Below are 21,817 nucleotides of genomic sequence, written 5' to 3'. Positions count from 1 at the left end.
TTGACCGGATATTGACTTATGTGTAAACGACCTCGGAATAGAGTTTTGATGATTTCAATAGCTCCGTATGGTGATTTTGGACTTAAGAGCGTGTCTAAAAAAATTATTTGGAAGCTCGTAGTAGAGTTTGACTTGAAATGGCTAAAATAGAAAGTTGAGTTTGGAAGTTTGAGCAGGGAGTTAATTTTTTTATATCGGGCTCAAAATCTGATTCTGAAAATTTAAATAGCTTCGTTATATCATTGATGACTTGTGTGCAAAATTTGAGGTCAATCGGACTTGATTTGATAGGTTCTGGAGTCGTTGTAGAAATTAGAATTTTCAAAGTTCATTAGGCTTGAATTGCGGTGTAATTCATGGTTTTAGCGTTGTTTTAGGTGATTTGAGGGTTCGACTAAGTTTGTATGATGTTTTAGGACTTGTGGGTATATTTGGTTGAGGTCTCGAGGGGCTCGGGTGAGTTTCAGATGGTTAACGGGTTGGATTTTGGACTTGGAACTCTGCTGGAATTTTTCTGATGCACCATCTGGTTTCCTTCATCGCTTCCACGAGTGGAGCCTCGCATTCGTGAAGAGGAATTAAGAGGTTGGCAATATTTGCTCTTCGCGTTCGCGAAGAGAAGAACGCGTTCGCGAAGGGAGGACTGGGTGTGCATCGCGAACGCAAGAGGTGTTACGCGAGAGGTATTACGCGTTCACGAAGAAGAGAGGAAGCAGCTGAGGATCCCAGACAATTGGTCTACGCGTTCGCGTAGGGGGTGTCGCGTTCGCATAGTGAGGGGGAATAAAGCATTGCGTTCACGATGGGTGGAACGCGTTCACGTAGAAGGCATTGAGGCAGAGGCATTTTGTGCTTTGCGAACGCGAGGGTGATGTCGCGCTCGCGAAGGAGGAATTTGGACGGGAACTATTTTGTGCTTCGCGAACGCGAGGCACTGACCGCGTTCGCGAAGAAGAAATGCCTGGGAAGTGTGTTTAAGTTCTGAAACAGTTTTTGACGGATTGGAGCTCAGGAAGAGGCGATTTTCGGGGGTTTTTCAAGAAAAAAAATGGGATAAGTGTTCTTAACGCAATATTGGTTAAATTACCCGAATCCGTGATTATTTTAGCATTTAATTGGTGAATTGAGTTGGGAAAGTTTGAAAACCCTCTTGGTTTAAATTGAAGATTTGAGGGTCGAGTTGGAGTCAGATTTTGATAAAATTGGTATGGTTAGACTCGTAGTTGAATGGGCTTCCGGATTTTATAACTTTTGTTGAGTTCTGAGACGTGGGCCCCATGGGCGATTTTTGAGCTAATTTTCGGATTTTTATGGAAAATTATTATTTTCTTATGGAATTAATTCCAATAAATTTTATTGGCTGAAACGAATTATTTATAGCCAGATTCGAGGCGTTTGGAGACCAATTCACGAGGAAAGGACATTGCAGAATAAGAATTTCGCGGCTTGATGTAAGTAACACTTCTAAACTTGGTTCTGAGGGTATGAAACCCCGAATTTGGTATGATATGAATTGTTGAAGGTGACTCACACGATAGGTGACGAACATGTAGACGTGCACCACAGAAATTGTGTCTTGAATAAATCATGTGAAGTTGTAAAAATTAAAGAATCGTGTTATTATCTGAACATATGGCACGTGTTAGAGGAATTAAGCTGAGGCTAGTAATAAAGATCATGTTTAGGCTATGTGCCGATATTTTAGGACCCATGGGGTCGTGATGCTGTTGAATTAATTGTTCTAAAATGTACATTTCACACTCGGTAATAATTGTCCATTGTGAGGATATTTATGGGATTGAGCTGCGCAACGCAGCAGGCCATTTGGCTTTATATATGTTATTATTAAATGGATCGGGGTTGTCCGCCTGCAGCAGGCCAGAATGGCTTTATACATTATTATTGTTCTGGATCGGGGCTGCCCGCCTGCAGCAGGCCTTATTGGCTTTACTATTTTATAGATCGGGGCTGCCCGCCTGCAGTAGGCTTTAAAGGCTTTGTTATTATACGGATCGGGACTGCCCGCCTGCAGTAGGCCATATTGGCTTTGTATTACGCTTGGGCTGAAGGAGCCCCTCTGGAGTCTGTACACACCCCCAGTGAGCGTAGATGATCATCGATATTCGGGATGGACTTCCCAGGGCATGGACTTGCCTTACTTACTGTTTGGAATGGACTTCCCAGGGCATGGACTTGCCTTACTTACTGCTTATATATATATTTGGGATGGATTCTCCCAGGGCATGGACTTGCCTTACTTATTTGTATTGTAATGAGTTATGTGGACATGGATCTTGTCAGTATTATTTATATTTAGGGATAAATTATTCCAGGGCTGGATTGGCCTTATACGGTATTGGGTGACTGACTGTCAGTCGATGTACATATATATACGGGTTGGAATACCCCTGGGCTGGATTGCCCATAGACAGTACCAAGTGACCGGATAATTTGTGACCAGTATTTACTTGAGGTCTTTCTACTGAGATGGAATATGCCTCATATCATGCATTATTGATCTATTTCACTTGTACTGAGTTTACTGTTGAACTTGAAAGCATGCCTATATTCCTGTACCATTATTTATGTACTGACTGTACCCGCGGAGCTCATCATTTCTTTCAGTCCAGGGGTTAGTCTTGTTACTTATTGAATTAGTTGTACTCATACTACACTTTGTACCTCGTGTGCAGATCCAGGTGCTTTTGGACACGGAGATTGTTAGATTTCAGAGTATTATCAGTTGGAGATTATCAAGGTAGCTGTTTGGCGTCCACTGACCTTGTCTCTCTTTCCTTCAGTTATTGTACTGTTCTATACTTTCAGACAGTGGCTTTTTATCAGTCAGACATTGTATTCATATTAGATGTTCATGTACTCAGTGACACCGGGTTTTGGAAGTGATATATTTGAAATTTTGAGATTTCTTCTGTTGAATTAATTATGTTATTTTCAAATTTAAAAGAAATAATGGTTTATTGGGATTTTTGGCTTGCCTAGTATTGAGATAGGCGACATCACGACAAGTGAGATTTTGGGTCGTGACAAAAAGATGGTGGAGTTTCACCATATGGTGGAGAAATGAGGTAGGCAGGTAGGGACGCTGCTACTTTTATGGCCAGAATTGCAGCGGCCAACCAGATCTTCAAAATGAGAGGAAAAATGAGAACTTTATGATGGTGGCAAGATTTAAAGGTGGTAATGGTATGCCCAGATCCAAAGAGGGATACAGTTGTATTAACGCGAACAAATCTAAAAAAATTGGGCTAAGAAGATGGCCTGAAAATATTCTGGCAGAAGCTGTACATTTTTCGACAAGAAGTATGTGGAGTTTATTTTTTGGAATGATTTCACGCGCTTGAAAAATGTAAGAAACACATGCCTTGCCATGTCAGCATATTGTGTCTAAATGACACAGTAAAGACTTGGTTGAAATGTTAAATGGAACGAACTTAAAATATAGTGTCTAAGCGAAAAGTGAGTACAACTTTAAGGATTGTCGATGTATTTGGCCTAAACATAAATCTGAACGAAAACATTATTCAAAATCCGGAAAATATTCCAGCATAATATACTGGAGTTCGAATTTTTTACATGTGAACTTCCAGCAGTTCCAGTATATTATGTTGGAACTCTAGTATATTATGATGGAGTTTCAGTATAATATGCTAGAAGTTCGTACACAAGTGCTCCAATCTCCAATATATTATGCTGGAACTTTCCGTGTGATGGAGTTCCGGCATAATATGCTGGAAGTTCATACATGTGATGACCTAAAATATCATCATTAAATTTAATGATTAATTATGCGATCTAAGTACTATTTACCATTACTCGACTTGCGTGCACAGTCCATAAAATTTTTCGGAAAGTTTTCAGGTGAAAAATTGATTAAAATATGAATTAGAGCTTTAAAACTCAATTGAGTTGACTTTGGTTAATATTTTGAGCAAACAGACTCGGATCAGTACTTTGATAGTTTTGGTAGGTCCCAATCATGATTTGGGACTTAGGCGTATGCCCAAAATCAAATTCCGAGATCCCTAGCCCGAGATATGGAATTTTGATGAAAAATTTAAAGTTTAAGTTCAAATAGTGACCGGATGTCGAATTATGTGCAAATGACCCCAGAATAGAATTTTGATGATTCCAACAGCTCCGTATGGTGATTTCGGACTTAGGAGCGTGATCGAAATTTTATTTGAAAGTCCGTAGTGGAATTAGGCTTGAAATGCCGAAAGTTAAATTTTTGGGAAGTTTGTCCGAGGGGTTGACTTTTTGATATCGGGGTCGAAATTCGATTCTGAAAATTTTCATAAATCCATTATGTAATTTATGACTTGTGTGCAAAATTTGAGATCAATCGGAATTGATTTGATATATTTCGGCGCAAAATATAGAAGTTGGAAGATTTGAAAACTCATAATTCGATTCGATGCGCGATTCGTAATTTCGGCGTTGTTTGGCATGGTTTGAAGCCTCAACTAAGTTAATATTGTATTTTGGGACATGTTGGTATATTTGGTTAAGGTTCCGAGGGCCTCGGGTGGATTTCGGATGGTTAACGGAATGGATTTCAGACAAAAAGGAACTGCTGGAATATTTCTGCTGCAGAAGCTATTTTTGGACAGCAACCGGTGCAATCGCAGAGCTGACTTTGGAAGTTTATATCTCAAAATCTATAAGGAATATGAACATTATCAAAACATGAAAGTTGTAGCCCATTGATTCTAGTTTGTAGAATGATAAACCATTTATCATTCAGACATTTATACAAAATGTTATGATCGATTGACTGAAGCTGGTACTGCAGATTTTGGCTACAGCAGTGTGCATCGCCAGAAATTTCTGCTGCACAGGGCTGACTTTGGGAGCTGATATCTCGCAATCTATAAGGAGTTGGGCGATGAGAAAAACATGAAAGTTGTAGTACTTTGTATCTAGTTTGCAGAACTTTAAACCGTTTGGCAGTTGGAGTTGAGTACAAGAAGTTATGATTGATACACTACAGGCTGTCGAGGAAGAGTTTGATGTTTTCAACATAAGCATGTAATGATCCAAAAGTCCATTTTTAGTTCTAAAGATCGAAATTCAATTTTGAGACTTTCGACATTTTGATAATGAATTATAGGAGTGATCTGAAAAGTTTAGTCTAATTTCATCAAGTCGCGATTGAGTTTTAAGCGTGAAATATGAGTTAATTATTTAACGAGCAAAATTGGTATCACATTGAGAAAATGAGCTCCGAATTGAGTTTCGATTGAACGAATGAGTTCGTAGTTTTATTTGTGACTCATAGGAACAAGAATCGTCGAATTCCGAGTTCGTATGATGGAGTTAGAGCCTTTTTAGTGAAATAAAACTGCTGGTGTAAATAGTCCTGGTGTGTACCTTTAGCGACCAGATGTGACACTTTTAGCGACAGGATTGGAATTTTAGCGACCGGAATAGTATTTTGGGGCAGAAACTTAAGGACCAAAAATGGTCATTTCCTTCATTTCGTTTTGGAGCAAGGTTCTTGGGCGATTTTGAGGACTTCTTCAAGACTTCAACTTGGGTAAGTGTCCTATATCCAAATGTGATTATATTTCATAAATCCATGGTCATATTCATCATTAATTTCGGATTTAAATGGAAGAAATCAAGATTTTTGCAAAATCTTTCAAAAATAAAAATTTAAGATTTGGAGGTCGAGTTGTTATCGGATTTTGGTAAAATTGGTATGGGTGGACTCGTAATTGAATGGGTTGTCGGATTTTATAAGTTTCGCCGGATTCCGAGATGTGGGCCCCACGGGCAAATTTTGAGCTAATTTCGGATTTTAATGAAAATATAATATTTTCTTATGAAATTGATTACTATAATTTTTGTTGACTGTATCGAATTAATTATGACTAGATACGAGTCGATCGGAGTCGGAAATTCGAGGAAAAAGCATAATACTTGGTTAAATTGGAGCAAGTCGAGGTAAGTGACTTGTCTAACCTTGTGTGAGGGAAATTTCTCCTAGGATTGATATTGATGTGATTATTAAAATGTCTTGAAAGTCGTGTGCACGAGGTGACGAGTGTGTACACGGGCTAAATTGCGAAAGATTATATTTTAAAATTGTGTAGATCACTGTTGCGCATTTATTAAATTATTTTATCTTGTTATATTCTTCATCATTGATCTGAGATATATACTTCAAATTTGTTTGATCTTTTCTTACTAATTGTTTTACCTGTTTAGTTGAAACTTGGTTTCTTTTATTCTGTGCATTATTTGAAGATTGATTTTCTTTAAATTAAATATTATTAATATGAAGTATTTGACATTTTTAACCTTGATATTGAAGCAACATAGTAAAGATTTTGAAATATTATTTTCCTAAATTATTTACTCTTGAATATTTTTATACTCATTGTGAGAGAGCCGTGAGCTCTTTATTGTGAAAAAATATTATTGTTGAATTATTTTGGCAAGTTAAATTATTTGAGCACTTGAGGTGCAAATTGTGATATATTGTGATATTGATACGCATGCGGTGGTATAAGGTCTGGGTGTTGAAACGCATGCGGTGAGATAAGGGTGGCTTGATACGCATGGCTAGTAGGGAAACTACTAGAAGTCATGCGGTGTGATAAGGGTGGCTAAAACGCGGGATGCTATTTCGGGAAAAAATATTTTTTTAAAATAAATTGTGAAGGCTCCCGCGGTGATATAAGGAAATGAGATATTGTAAAATTATTTATAACTTGGGACTACGAGTCGGTACCTCGGTAGTGCCCTTGTTGATATTGATTTATGTCCATAGTTGCTTTCGATTAATTGTTGTGATTTTCATAAAGTTGAAGAAATTCTGTTTTGATTCCACGAGATATTATTTGCAATTATTTGGTGTAATTAAATGTGACATACTATTTGATTCATTTCCAATGTCATTTTATTTTACTACATTGATAAATATTTTATCATGCCATTATTATATTCCAATAGGGCCTCACCTGACCTCGTCATTACTCTACCGAGGTTAGGCTTGGCACTTACTGGGTACCGCTGTGGTATACTCATACTACGCTTCTGCACATCTTTTTGTGCAGATCCAAGTACATTTTTACCATCCTAGACGTTAGTGAGTTACCTGCGCACGGAGACTTTGAGGTATATCTGCCAGCTTCCGCAGACTCCGGAGTCCCCTTCTATCATTTTATGTTGCTTTCTTATATTTTATTTAGACCTTGACATATAGAGATATTGAGAATAAATTCTTAGAAGCTTGTGACTTATGTCTACCGGGTTTTGGGAGTTGAAATTGTTTGAATTGTAGTTTATTTATTTCAGATATTTATTATTATTTCGCATTGATAGGCTTACCTAGTCTTAGAGACTAGGTGCCATCACGACATCCTACTGAGGGAATTTGGGGTCGTGACAAGTTGGTATCAGAGCACTAGGTTCATAGGTGTTATGAGTCACAAGTAGGTTTAGTAGAGTCTTGTGGATCGGTACGGAGATGTATGTACTTATCTTCGAGAGGCTATGGAACTGTTAGGAAATATTCACTTCTTTGACTCCTTATCGTGCGGCATTGATTTAGCTTGAAACATATATCTTATATTCCTTTGTATCCACCCATGTATGATATTGCGCACTCGGTATCAGTTGTGCGTCGACGGTTCGTGATGCCGTAGATGGACTATGAGGGAGTTAGAGATGCTCAAACATTGCCTCAACGTGTGGTTCCGACTGAAGATGCGGACGTATTGAGAGATCACCTAGTGAATCATGTGGGGGTGCAACGGACGTTGGCATCTGGTTGATTTATACAAGCTGTGAAGATTATTATTGTGGATCATCAGACGTTGTGACCTATGACTTCGCGCCGAGTGGGGGGAGTCCACTACCAATGGGTGGATTGCAGGGTCATGTATTATATCAGTTTTGGCCTAAAATGTATATATGTAGTACTGAAAGGTTCCCTAAAATTTACACATGTTTAAGACCTGAGATTTTGTGGAGGATAAGGTTAGGACTTGCGGTATGTACGCCTCCTTAATAATCCTATACTTCAATACCAAAGGAGCTATAGAAACAACTCTAAATTTGTAGAAGGTCTACTCAGCGTGGACATCACTGTTGCGGATTTTGGGGTGCTTCGGAGTAAGTACACTTGTTGACGAGAGTCTGGACTATGTGGTTCGTGACAAAATTTGTCTGTATGGAGCTCTACTTTTGTGATCGTTGTGTATAAATAGGGGTAAGGGTTACCCCAAAGAAGAGTCGAAGAGTATGTTAAGAAATTGGCCAGCTCAACACTATAGAGTCAGTATAACAAAAGAAGAAATTCACCTTGGGAGAGATAATTCTCCACCGGTGTTCGTGGCAAGCCTATGAAGAGAGCAGACCAGCCAATGCAACACTGCCCACTTGGCTCAGTTCTCAGAAACGCTTTTGAAAGAGTTTGTTTTCTAGACTCTCCGTAATGCATGGCGCATAGGGTTTGAACGGTTGCGTGATGTCACCATTGACGATGTCAGAATATGCCATCAAGTTCAATAAGTTAGCCTGTCATACTCCTACTTTGCTTCCTACATCCAGAGGGCGAGTCCACAGACTCATTAAAGGACTTAATTATAATCGTAAAATTTTGTACGACTCGGGAGCTACAAGTTGATACTTCATTTATGCTAGTTGTACAAATTGCCAAGATATTAGAACGTATTCGGGGTAAGGAAAAAGGAAACTAAGGAGACCAAGACATCTCGAGGTTCTGGGGGATTCAGTGGATTCTACTCTGCAAGTATAAATCATTATGGCAGGGGCTCAGGCAGTCGTCCAGCCCAGTCCGCACATCGGATTACTCGGGGTGCTCCAATAAGTTCTTTTAATGCACCGCCGATATGAGTTCCTACAATAGTTATTCCAATTATCTGGCATAGACTCAATATGAGCAGCCTAACCCGCAAAGGGGTTGTTATGAATACGGTGATACTAGGCACATCATGAGAAAATTATCCCAAACTTGGGAGAGACTTATTTCATCAAAGCACTCAGGCTACGTGCCTCATTGCAGTTACTACACCACCCACACGACCAGTTAGGGGTGGAGGACAGACGGGTAAAAGGCGTCCTAGATGTGAAGACCCAGCCATTGATATATTTCTTTTATGGTATAGCGGAGGTCGCTACATCACTTGATGTCGTTACAGGTATGACCTTGATATAATATAAAGGAATGATTTCCTTAAGTTGATTCGGTTCTCAATATCGAAACGAGTCTTCCTATTGTGCTCCACTTATGAGTGAGCTTCATAATTCTATAATCTACTTATGTGTTTACCCTGTTGGGAGATTTTATGGAGATAACTACGCCTATCATTTCGTATTGGTCACTAATAAGAGCTGTGAGGCTAAATGTGGCTTTCTGTTACTCATTTCAGTAAATTTGATGTAAATTCCGAATAATTAATTACAAATTATGAATTATATGCCCTACCGGTGTGGGGTTCATTATGTGTTGTGATTTGGTGTAACCGAAATTATTTAAAAGGAGAAAATAGAAATTTTCAATTGGCACGATGTGCATATTACTTGTGATTCAGAACTGAGGACGAGATCATCACATTTTTATATAAATTGATATGTTTAAACCGGGCTACGAGCTGCGGTGGAAGTTATATAAGGACGAGATCCTTGTGAGAAAAATTCTTGTGTTTAAGTTCTCCCTTGTGAAATTAAATTTGTACTATAGTACTAATAGGGAGTCATGCCTGTTAGGCTTATTTGAAAATTCTTATATGAAATTCTCTGTGCATAGTTGTCAAATTCGTGTTGTAATTATTAATTTTTAACCTACGAGGTAGGTGCCCGCCTAGGTGGCGTTAAATGTGACTCGTTAATTCAGGTAAATAGTTATGAAGTCTTCATGCCTCGCATCTAGTTATCAGTATTGTGAAGGTTTGCAACGAGATTTTTGTTAACATGAGGTTAAATGACGATTTTGTAATTGATCATGAATAACTATTAAGACCAAATTGATCCAAGAGGGTGCCCTATTTGCAGGGTCAGACGAGTGTGAGTTAAGCTTTTAGAAGCTCAAGATCACTTTGACTCCGACACAAGCGTTGGTATTACTTACATGTTCAAGGTCTTATACTGTGTATTGTGACGCATCGCGTATTGGTCTCGACACGATGTTGATGCAAGACGGTAGGGTGATTGCCTACGCGTCTAGACAGTTAAAGGTTAAAAAAAAAAATCGGTCCACGACCTTGAGTTAGCAGCTATTGTTCGTGCCTTGAAGAATTTGGCGGCATTATTTGTACGGTGTCCATTGTGAGGTCTACATCGATCACCGAAGTCTACAACATCTGTTTAAACAGAAGGATCTTAATTTGCGGCAGCGAAGATGGTTGGAGTTGCTTAAGGATTATGATATCACCATTCTCTATCATCTTGGGAAGGCCAATGTAGTGGCCGATGCCTTGAGTCATAAGGCGGAGAGTTTGGGAAGCTTAGCATATTTACCGGTAGTAGAGAGGCCTTTGGCCTTGGATATTCAGGCCTTGGCCAACCAGTTTGTCAGATTGGATGTTTTCGAACCGAGTCGAGTTTTGGCTTGTGTGGTTTCTCAGTTTTCTCTTTATGATTGTATCAGGGAGTGTCAGTATGATGACCCGCGTTTTCTTATCCTTAAGGATACAGTTCAGCACAGTGATGCCAAAGAAGTCGCAATTGGAGATGACGATGTATTACGGATGCAGGGCAGGCTATGTGTGCCTAATGTAGATGGTTTTCGTGAATTGATTCTCCATGAGGCTCACAGTTCGCGGTACTCCATATATCCGGGTGCTGCGAAAATGTAGCAGGACTTGAGGCAACATTATTGGTGGGGGAAGATGAAGAAAGACATAGTGGAGTATGTAGCTCGGTGTCTAAATTGTCAACAAGTGAAATATGAGCATCAACGACATAGTGGATTGCTTCAGAAGTTAGTGATTCCAGAATGGAAATGGGAGAGGATCACTATGGATTTCGTTGTTGGGCTCTCAGAAACTCAGAGGAAGTTCGATGCAGTTTGGGTGATTATGGATAGATTGACTAAGTCAGCTCATTTTATTCCTGTGATTACTACTTACTCTTTAGAGCAGCTGGCTCAGGTATATATTCGCGAGATTGTCAGACTTCACGGTGTACCGGTATCCATCATCTCTCACCGGGGTACACAGTTTACCTCATGGTTTTGGAGGGCTTTACATAGAGGGTTAGGTACTCGTGTGGAGTTGAGTACAATATTTCACCCTCAGACGGACGGGCAGTCCGAACGCACTATTCAAATACTAGAGGATATGCTTCGTGCGTGTGTGATAGATTTTGGGGGTGCTTGGGATCAGTTCTTACCACTTGCGTAGCTTGCTTACAACAACAGTTGTCAGTAAAGCAGTCAGATGGCTCCGTATGAGGCCTTGTATGGTAGGTCGTGCCAGTCCCCAGTGGGTTGGTTAGAACCGGGCGAGGCTAGGCTATTGGGTACAGACTTGGTTCAGGATGCCTTGGAAAAGGTTAAGTTGATTCAGGATTGACTTCGTACAGCCCAATCTAGACAGAAGAGTTATGCGGATCGGAAGGTTCGCGATATTGCATTCATGGTTGGTGAGCGGGTATTGCTCCGGGTTTCGCCTATGAAGGTTGTGATGAGGTTCGGGAAGAAGGGCAAGTTGAGCCCTAGGTATATTGGGCCTTTTGAGATTCTTGAGAGAGTTGGAGAGGTGTCTTACAAGCTTGCACTACCACATAGTCTCTCTGGGGTTCATCCGGTATTCCATGTTTCTATGCTTCGGAAATATCACGGCAATCCGTCTCATGTGTTTGACTTCAGTTCGGTTCAGTTGGACAAGGATCTATCTTATGTTGAGGGACCAGTGGCTATTTTAGATAGGCAGGTTCGAAAGCTGAGGTCAAAGAACATTGCTTCCGTAAAGGTTCAGTGGAGGGGTCATCCGGTCGAGGAGGCGACTTGGGAGGTCGAGAATGATTTATGCAGCTGTTATCCACACTTATTCACCAGCTCAGGTACATTTTCTAACTTCGTTCGAGGACGAACGTTTGTTTTAGAGGTGGAGAATGTGATGACCCAAAATGTCATCGTTAAATTTAATGATTAATTATACGATCTAAGCACTATTTACCATTACTCGACTTGCGTGCACAGTCCATAAAATTTTTCGAAAAATTTTCAGGTGAAAAATTGATTAAAATATGAATTAGAGCTTTAAAACTCAATTGAGTTGACTTTGATCAACATTTTGAGCAAACAGACTCGGATCAGTATTTTGATAGTTTTGGTAGGTCCCTATCGTGATTTGGGACTTAGGCGTATGCCCAGAATCAAATTCCGAGATCCCTAGCCCGAGATATGGAATTTTGATAAAAAATTTAAAGTTTAAGTTCAAATAGTGACCGGATGTCGAATTATATGCAAATGACCCCGGAATAGAATTTTGATGATTCCAACAGCTCCGTATGGTGATTTTGGACTTAGGAGCGTGATCGAAATTTTATTTGGAAGTCCGTAGTGGAATTAGGCTTGAAATGCCGAAAGTTAAATTTTTGGGAAGTTTGTCCGAGGGGTTGACTTTTTGATATCGGGGTCGAATTTTGATTCTGAAAATTTTCATAAATCCATTATGTAATTTATGACTTGTGTGCAAAATTTGAGGTCAATCGGAATTGATTTGATATGTTTCGGCGCAAAATATAGAAGTTGGAAGATTTGAAAACTCATAATTCGATTCGATTCGCGATTCGTAATTTCGGCATTGTTTGGTATGGTTTGAAGCCTCAACTAAGTTCATATTGTATTTTGGGACATGTTGGTATATTTGGTTAAGGTTCCGAGAGCCTCGGGTGGATTTCGAAAGGTTAACGGAATGGATTTCGGACAAAAAGGAACTGCTAGAATATTTCTGCTGCAGAAGCTATTTTTGGACAGCAACCGGTGCAATCGCAGAGCTGACTTTGGAAGCTTATATCTCGAAATCTATAAGGAATCTAAATATTATTAAAACATGAAAGTTGTAGTTCTTTGATTTTAGTTTCCAGAATAATAAACCATTTATCATTCAGACATTTATACAAAATGTTATGATCGATTGACTGAAACTGGTACTGCAAATTTTGGCTACAGCAGTGTGCATCGCCAGAAATTTCTGCTGCACAGGGCTGATTTTGGGAGCTTATATCTCGCAATCTATAAGGAATTGGGCGATGAGAAAAACATAAAATTTGTAGTACTTTGTATCTAATTTGCAGAACTTTAAACCGTTTGGCAGTTGGAGTTGAGTACAAGAAGTTATGATTGATACACTACAGGCTGTCGAGGAAGAGTTTGATGTTTTCAACATAAGCATATAATGATCCAAAAGTCCATTTTTAGTTCTAGAGATCGAAATTCGATTTTGAGACTTTTGACATTTTGATAATAAATTATAGGAGTGATCTGGAAAGTTTGGTCTAATTTCATCAAGTCGCGATTGAGTTTTAAGCGCGAAATATGAGTTAATTGTTTAACGAGCGAAATTGGTATCACATTGAGCAAATGAGCTCCGAATTGAGTTTTGATTGAACGAATGGGTTCGTAGTTTTATTTGTGACTCATAGGAACAAGAATCGTCGAATTCCGAGTTCGTATGATGGAGTTAGAGCCTTTTTAGTGAAATAAAACTGTTGGTGTAAATAGTCCTGGTGTGCACCTTTAGCGACCAGATGTGACACTTTTAGTGACGGGATTGGACTTTTAGCGACCGGAATAGTGTTTTTGGGGCAGAAACTTAAGGACCAAAAATAGTCATTTCCTTCATTTCGTTTTGGAGTTTTGGAGCACGGTTCTTGGGCGATTTTGAGGATTTCTTCAAGACTTCAACTTGGGTAAGTGTCCATATCCAAATGTGATTATATTTCATAAATCCATGGTCATATTCATCATTAATTTCGGATTTAAATGGAAGAAATCAAGATTTTTGCAAAATCTTCCAAAAATAAAAATTTAAGATTTGGAGGTCGAGTTATTATCGGATTTTGGTAAAATTGGTATGGGTGGACTAGTAATTGAATGTGTTATCGAATTTTGTAAGTTTCGCCGGATTCCGAGATGTGGGCCCCACGGGCAAATTTTGAGTTAATTTCGAATTTTAATGAAAATGTAATATTTTCTTATGAAATTGATCACTATAATTTTTGTTGACTGTATCGAATTAATTATGACTAGATACGAGTTGATCGGAGTTGGAAATTCGAGGAAAAAATATAATACTTGATTAAATTGGAGCAAGTCGAGGTAAGTGACTTGTCTAACCTTGTGTGAGGAAAATTTCTCCTAGGATTGATATTGATGTGATTATTGAAATGTGTTGAAAGTCGTGTGCACGAAGTGACGAGTGTGTACACGGGCTAAATTGCAAAAGATTATATTTTAAAATTGTGTAGATCACTGTTGCGCATTTATTAAATTATTTTATCTTGTTATATTCTTCATCATTGATCTGAGATATATACTTCAAATTTGTTTGATCTTTTCTTACTAATTGTTTTACCTGTTTAGTTGAAACTTGTGTTTTTTTTTATTCTGTGCATTATTTGGAGGTTGTTTTTCTTTAAATTAAATATTATTAATATGAAGTATTTGACATTTTTAAACTTGATATTGAAGCAACGTAGTAAAGATTTTGAAATATTATTTTCCTAAATTATTTACTCCTGAATATTTTTATACTCATTGTGAGGGAGCCGTGAGCTCTTTATTGTGGAAAAATATTGTTGTTGAATTATTTTGGCAAGTTAAATTATTTGAGCACTTGAGGTACAAATTGTGATATATTGTGATATTGATACGCATGCGATGGTATAAGGTCTGGGTGTTGAAACGCATGCGGTGAGATAAGAGTGGCTTGATACGTGTGGCTAGTAGGGGAACTACTAAAAGTCATGCGGTGTGATAAGGGTGGCTAAAACGCGGGATGCTATTTCGGGAAAAAATATTTTTTTAAAATAAATTGTGAAGGCTCCCACGGTGATATAAGGAAATGAGATATTGTGAAATTATTTATAACTTGGGACTACGAGGCGGTACCTCGGTAGTGCCCTTGTTGATATTGATTTATGTCCATAGTTGCTTTCGATTAATTGTTGTGATTTTTATAAAGTTGAAGAAATTCTGTTTTGATTCCACAAGATATTATTTGCAATTATTTGGTGTCATTAAATGTGACATACTATTTGATTCATTTCCAATGTCATTTTATTTTACTACATTGATAAAGATTTTACCATGCCATTATTATATTCCAATAGGGCCTCACCTGACCTCGTCACTACTCTACCGAGGTTAGGCTTGGCACTTACTGGGTACCGCTGTGGTATACTCATACTACGCTTCTGCACATCTTTTTGTGCAGATCCAGGTACATTTTTACCAGCCTAGATGTCAGTGAGTTACCTGCGCACGGAGACTTTGAGGTATATCTGCCAGCTTCCGCAGACTCCGGAGTCCCCTTCTATCATTTTATGTTGCTTCCTTATATTTTATTTAGACCTTGACATATAGAGACATTGAGAATAAATTTTTAGAAGTTTGTGACTTATTTCTACCGGGTTTTGGGAGTTGAAATTGTTTGAATTGTAGTTTATTTATTTCAGATATTTATTATTATTCCGCATTGATAGGCTTACCTAGTCTTAGAGACTAGGTGCCATCACGACATCCTACGGAGGGAATTTGGGGTCGTGACAATACACAGGTGCACCAATCTCTAGTATATTATGCTGGAACCTTTCGTGTTGCAGCAAAATAATGGCTATTTCTCAATGACTTTGCAAACGCTGACTATCTTTTAATTACCCGTCCGAAAACTGGCTAGCCCGTACTATTTTTACATGGTTTACACTTATATTTTGCACCTTGGTAAGGAGTTTAACTTGTATTGGTAAAGGGCTAATGGGCATAACTAATAGGGATTTTTTCGTTCCTGTACAATATTTGAAACTTATTTACCAAAATTATTCTAATTTTGTATATTACCCGCCCTAAGCAAGGATTATTTATAAATTATATACATCCCACCTTAAAAGGCTCACAATCCATTATTAATGCATTAAATTAGGGGATTTAGTTACACCATTTTCCTTTGTTTCTCTCCTCCCCTCAATTTCCCTATTCTCTGCCTCTCCACACCCAAAATTCCCGTAATTGAGAGCCAAAATTCGTAGGCAATGAAGCCACATTTCATACGAAGATAATTCAGAACTTTAAATGCAATATCCTTTCTTGCCAAGTACGCATCTGAATGTTGCGTTGTTTCCATAATTGGCATATCAACTATTCCTTTTAATTGCAGAATTATTTTGCATTCCTTAGTTGCCAACATAGTTTTCCTTAAGGAATATACATTGTTTCTTTTATTGCAGAATCCTTATTTTTCTTAACTGACATATCTTTTTTCCTTTTCACCTAGTTCATCCCAGGAATTCGGAACAGATTTGTGCTATCCTCCATGTCCCTTTTCAAAGCTTCTGTAATAGTGATGAATATCGCAAACAGGACATATATATATCAATGATCTCGAGATTAGTTGGAGTTGAAGCGTAAGTAGAACAGAAAGATGATAAATTTGTATGGTACAACATCATACAAATTAAAAAATAAATTTCGTAAAAATTGAATACAAATTTGATACATCTACAACATCATATAAACTAAAAATAAATTTTATACAACTAATTATACAATACACAACTTATTTATAACTTATCTACAACTTTCATACATACTAAAAATAAATTTCGTACAACTAATTATACAGTATACACTTATTTACAATTCATCTACAACTTTCATACATTATTTCTACCCAGTTAAATACAACTACAATATCATACAACTTAAATATAATTTTTATACAAATTTTATATAATATGTCTTTTATATATTTTGTATCCGATTTGTATATATTTTATATATGGTGTGTGTTTCTTCCTCTCTAAAATTCCAATCAAAACTTTCTCTCTTGATACAATTTTGATACATATTAATATTTTTATGTAAAAAGATAGTATTGGTAACTTAAATACAGATACATTATATATAAATTGCCGGGTTAATTTTTCAAATTTTATATATATATTTTTGGATCATTTCCGCAAAACAAATATATAACTACAACATAATACAATTTACATACAATTATAATATAACTTTACTATAATTTCGTAAGTATATTGTATGTCATGTGTTCTTCTTCTTCGAGTTTCAATCTGAAATTCAACCAAAATCAAGTCCAATCTTCACCAAACACCCTCAAAATTGAGATATAAACTCCAAACAGTATTCTCAATTGTTTGTAATAACCCAATCCAAACAAATAATAATTTTTGAAAACCCAAATTCGATTTCAAAGCTTCAAAACTTTTTAATGGCTGTCAATGGTGGAGAGTCAAATACCTTTAAAATTTATTGATTGGCAATTTCAATTTGAACATCAATTGTGCAACATGAAAGAAAATTGGTAAGTTAAAACAATTCAAATCCATTGATGAATTTTATTAAAACTATATACAATAAGAAAGCATAGAAAACAGAGAACACCAAAGGAAGAAAAATTGGGGAAAAACAGAGAAGGAGAGTAGAGAAACGAAGGGAGAGAGAGAGAAAGAGAGAGAGAGGGCAAGTATAACGGGATAAGGAAATAATTGATATTCCTTATTCAATTCCTAATATAAAAGGATACTCATTTAAAAATTATTTGTATATAATTGGTAAATTATATATAACCATGTAATTAAATTAAAATTTGAGTAGGAAGGGTAATAAAGTTTCAAATAGTGTATAGGAAGGTAAAAATTCCTAATTAATATAAACTTTAAAACTTATTAGCCACTATAAATGAACACCACAAACATCCTAAAAAGTATTTAATGCTAACTACCACACCTTCTTAAAGGAAAAAGAACTTAATGCTAAAGAACAAATTCCAGAAACAAATAACATACTAATTTCTATATTAACAACGGAAAATGGTCAAATTTATTCCCGTTAAATATGCTGAAATGAGGAATATCACCAATGTAAGGTTTGTAGAGCATGGCCGGTTTAAATTCGGACGAATAATTAGTTTGTAGTAGGTTGATATTCAACGTGAAGCTAATTTAACTATAACAAATCTTCTTTATTTTTTATTTTTTTATCGGAGGTCCAGAAGGAACTCCCAATAATCAGTATCTATATCTATATCTATCTATCTATCTATATCTATATTATTATATAAGCACGAATGTTCCATGCTAAATGTTGGATGAATAAAATATCCCTAAAATATTGATCGACTTTTATGCCCTTAAAAAACTAAAGTATTTCTTTAAAAAGTAATTTCATGTTGGATAAAATCGTAACATTTAAAACTTTACTCAATTAGAAATTACATGGGTTTCTAATCTTAATTAAATTAAACTTCTCATATGTTAATGTCCACCTATTCGGAAGTTACAACCATACCAATTCTATATGAATAAGAACACGTTCAATCACATCTTTCACCATTATATGTAAGGTAATTTACTTCTTCAAGAAAAGGATTCTTTAAAGAAGTTAGTCTATATTTAATTATAAAATTATAAAAATCAAAACGTGAAATGTTGAGACTTTGTTGCACTTTGTAAACTTATTCCATGTTGGAATAAAATGTAACTAGAATTAATTTTTAAAAATATTATTATTTATCGTATTGATTATGATTCAGTATATATGTATCAAATTTTAAAACTTAATAATCGTATTTTTTAGTACCAATGACGTTCTAGCCTTTCCATTATTACTTGATATTACAAAGATATACTAATTTTGCATGAACGGGAATACTTTGAACCACCTATTAGACTATTAATACTCCTTATAAAGGTGGTTACGTAATTTATTTATTACGTGAGTTTTATTCTGATACACACTCTTCCTACGAAAAAAGGGTACTTACAAAGTTGTTAAGTTGTAGCAAAATATACGTCCACAACCAGAGAATCACTATCCCATCAAGTTAAATATGATCAAACTTTTGCTCTTGATGTTTAGCACCATTGACGTCTTCATATGTCGATGAAAGTATGAGAAAAATTAGAGTTTGGTTTTGAGTTCTTAATGAGATTGTGATAAATTATATCGCATGGATTAGAAAATTAATCTTTTTTTAACTTCAAAAAATTTTAGCACTGTATTTTCATGTTATTTTAAATGTGCTAAATACGATTTAATGCACTTCAGAATTTGATTTGTAATACAGTGATAACACTTTTCGAAATCTCGGCCTAAATGTTTAAAATATAAAAGTTTTTAATCTTAGTCTGGAGGCCAATTTGATATCCTATTCCGATTGAAAAAGTATCATAACATTCCGTAACTTTTTAAGTTTGAGTAGAGGTTTTTCATACTTACTATTAATAGTCTATTTCATTGGAGAAATTCAATCGTAGAAGTCTCTGTAATAATAAAAAGTACTAGAAAGTGTTAATAGCCAGAGCAAAATCTATTACTTATGATTGATATTAATTTTATCAGATGTCTTTGAAGGGACTGTGATTTATATGATTAATCATTTATGAAAAAGAAAATCACAACTACCTAATAGAAGATTAAAAAATATAATTTACAAATACACGAATTGCTAAAACCTGATCAAAATAATGCATCCACATAGATTATTTTAAAAATAAAAAACAAAAGAAAAGAGGAATCGAACACTAATCGTATGGCTTTTATATATGTACGAAGAATATAAGGAACAAAAAACACTAATGAACAAAATCTATTTTTGCTTAAACGCGTTTTTAAATGTTTGACAAACGACAATGCTCAAGATATTCATGTAAAGCATGAACATAGGAACTAGTTATATTAAAAACACGAAAACCCTTAGCGAAATATCGTTTGCCTTTTTTTCCCTTAAAAATAAAGTTCACACCGGATATAATAGTTATTTAATTATTTTTATAATATTTAGAAATTTGACTTGATTATTTTCCTACTATTTAACAATAATCATTTGATTACTTTCCTAATATACATGACTTTAAAATTAACTAAATTTTTGGTTATTAAATATTTTTCTATTTGAAAATTCTAGGAAATCCTAATATTTAGGACTAAAACCAATTAAATATATTTAGAAATTTATTTGATGTCAACTAGAAGAAGAACAACTAAATCCCAATTCAATTCAGTTCCAAATTACAATTTTGATACTTCTTCCAATCAAATTTGAAAGACAAATTTCACGTGATAATTGGATTCTTAATTACGGAATGGATATAAAGCAAACATAGGTTAGCACTATAAGTACGTTACCCAAAAAAGAACTACGTATAAGAGTATATTATAATAATTTAAAAATATAATTTAAAGAATTTGAAGTCAAATCTGAACTTTTTCATTTTTATTTTTCTAGAATATTTTACCTTGCCGATAGAGATTTTATATGGGACAAACTTATAATTTAATTATTTTTTTAATATTTAGAACTTCTAAATCAACTAAATTTTTGTTATTAAATATTTATTTTTTTGAACTATGTAGGAAGTTCAAATATATAGAACTTTAAAATCCATTAAGATTTGATGTTATACAAATTATTTTCATATTTTAATTATGTAACATAACTATAATCCTATTCATATTATTTGATGTAATATTTAGTACTTTAAAATCAACTTTTATATAAGAGAAGATATATTCATTATGAAATGTAGAGACAATTATTAAATTGTATAAGGAGTTAAAAAAGAAACATTTCTATAATCCTAGGTAAATAAAAATAGGTTAAAAAATATTCCCAATGTTTCAGACGTACGTAAATAAAAAAGTAAGATGACTAATAATATAATTCTAATGTAAATAACTCTAGGATTCTATGAGTTCTTTTTAGGAATGTATTATTTACCTTTTTCGGTCAATTGCTTCTTAAAAAATTTCATATATACTTAACAATTGACACGTTTTGTTAGGGAATGTGTTTTGGTGTTGTCTTCAAAAATAGTTTTTCCATCCCTAGGATTTTGGTTCTTTTATACTCCTTCCGGTTCACTTTAAGTGATTTTTTGGCCTTTCTTTTTGGTCCACAATATTTGATTTTTTCAAATATCAAGAAAGACTTAATTTCTTTTTTCCAAAATTGCCCTTGGAGTAAAGAGCCTAGGAGTATTTGTTGTATTTCTATTGAACAAATTAAGGTTAATATGGTCAATTACAGTGTATGAACAAAAAGATCAATTCCTTAATATGTATGAAAACAACCGAATAATCACTTAAAGTGGACCGCATGGAGTACATTCTAGGCGCTAAGTACTCCGGAAATCGTACTTCGGTGAACCTCCAAACCAATGTGCATTGGTTTAAGACACTAATTTCTACCCTAACTTAGGATTATTGATAAAAAATTCTTTCACATGGTCATTCTCCCCCTCTCCTCCTAGATTGTGGAAACAAAATACAAAAAATTTATTGAGAAATTAATGTATCTTTTTATTATCAACAATCATATAAAATATTTTTGATTTTTTTTGCTCTTAATTGCATGATCTTATCTACAGTCTTGGGTTGTTTTCTTGATCAATATTTAATAATCACATAAAAAGTTTCCTTTCCAATTGTTTGAACAATTAATGTTCGGATGAGTTGTTTAGCGTCACTTTTTAACATTATTTACACATTAATTTTAAATCTAATATATAGATATGTGTGTGCAATATTGTTTCAGATTTATAACATTTGATGATTTCATATTTTTAATAGAAAAATTGG

Source organism: Nicotiana tabacum, chromosome 9 (assembly GCF_000715075.1).
Source record: "Nicotiana tabacum cultivar K326 chromosome 9, ASM71507v2, whole genome shotgun sequence".
NCBI classification, from domain to species: Eukaryota; Viridiplantae; Streptophyta; class Magnoliopsida; order Solanales; family Solanaceae; genus Nicotiana; species Nicotiana tabacum.
This window is presented reverse-complemented; position numbering follows the sequence as displayed.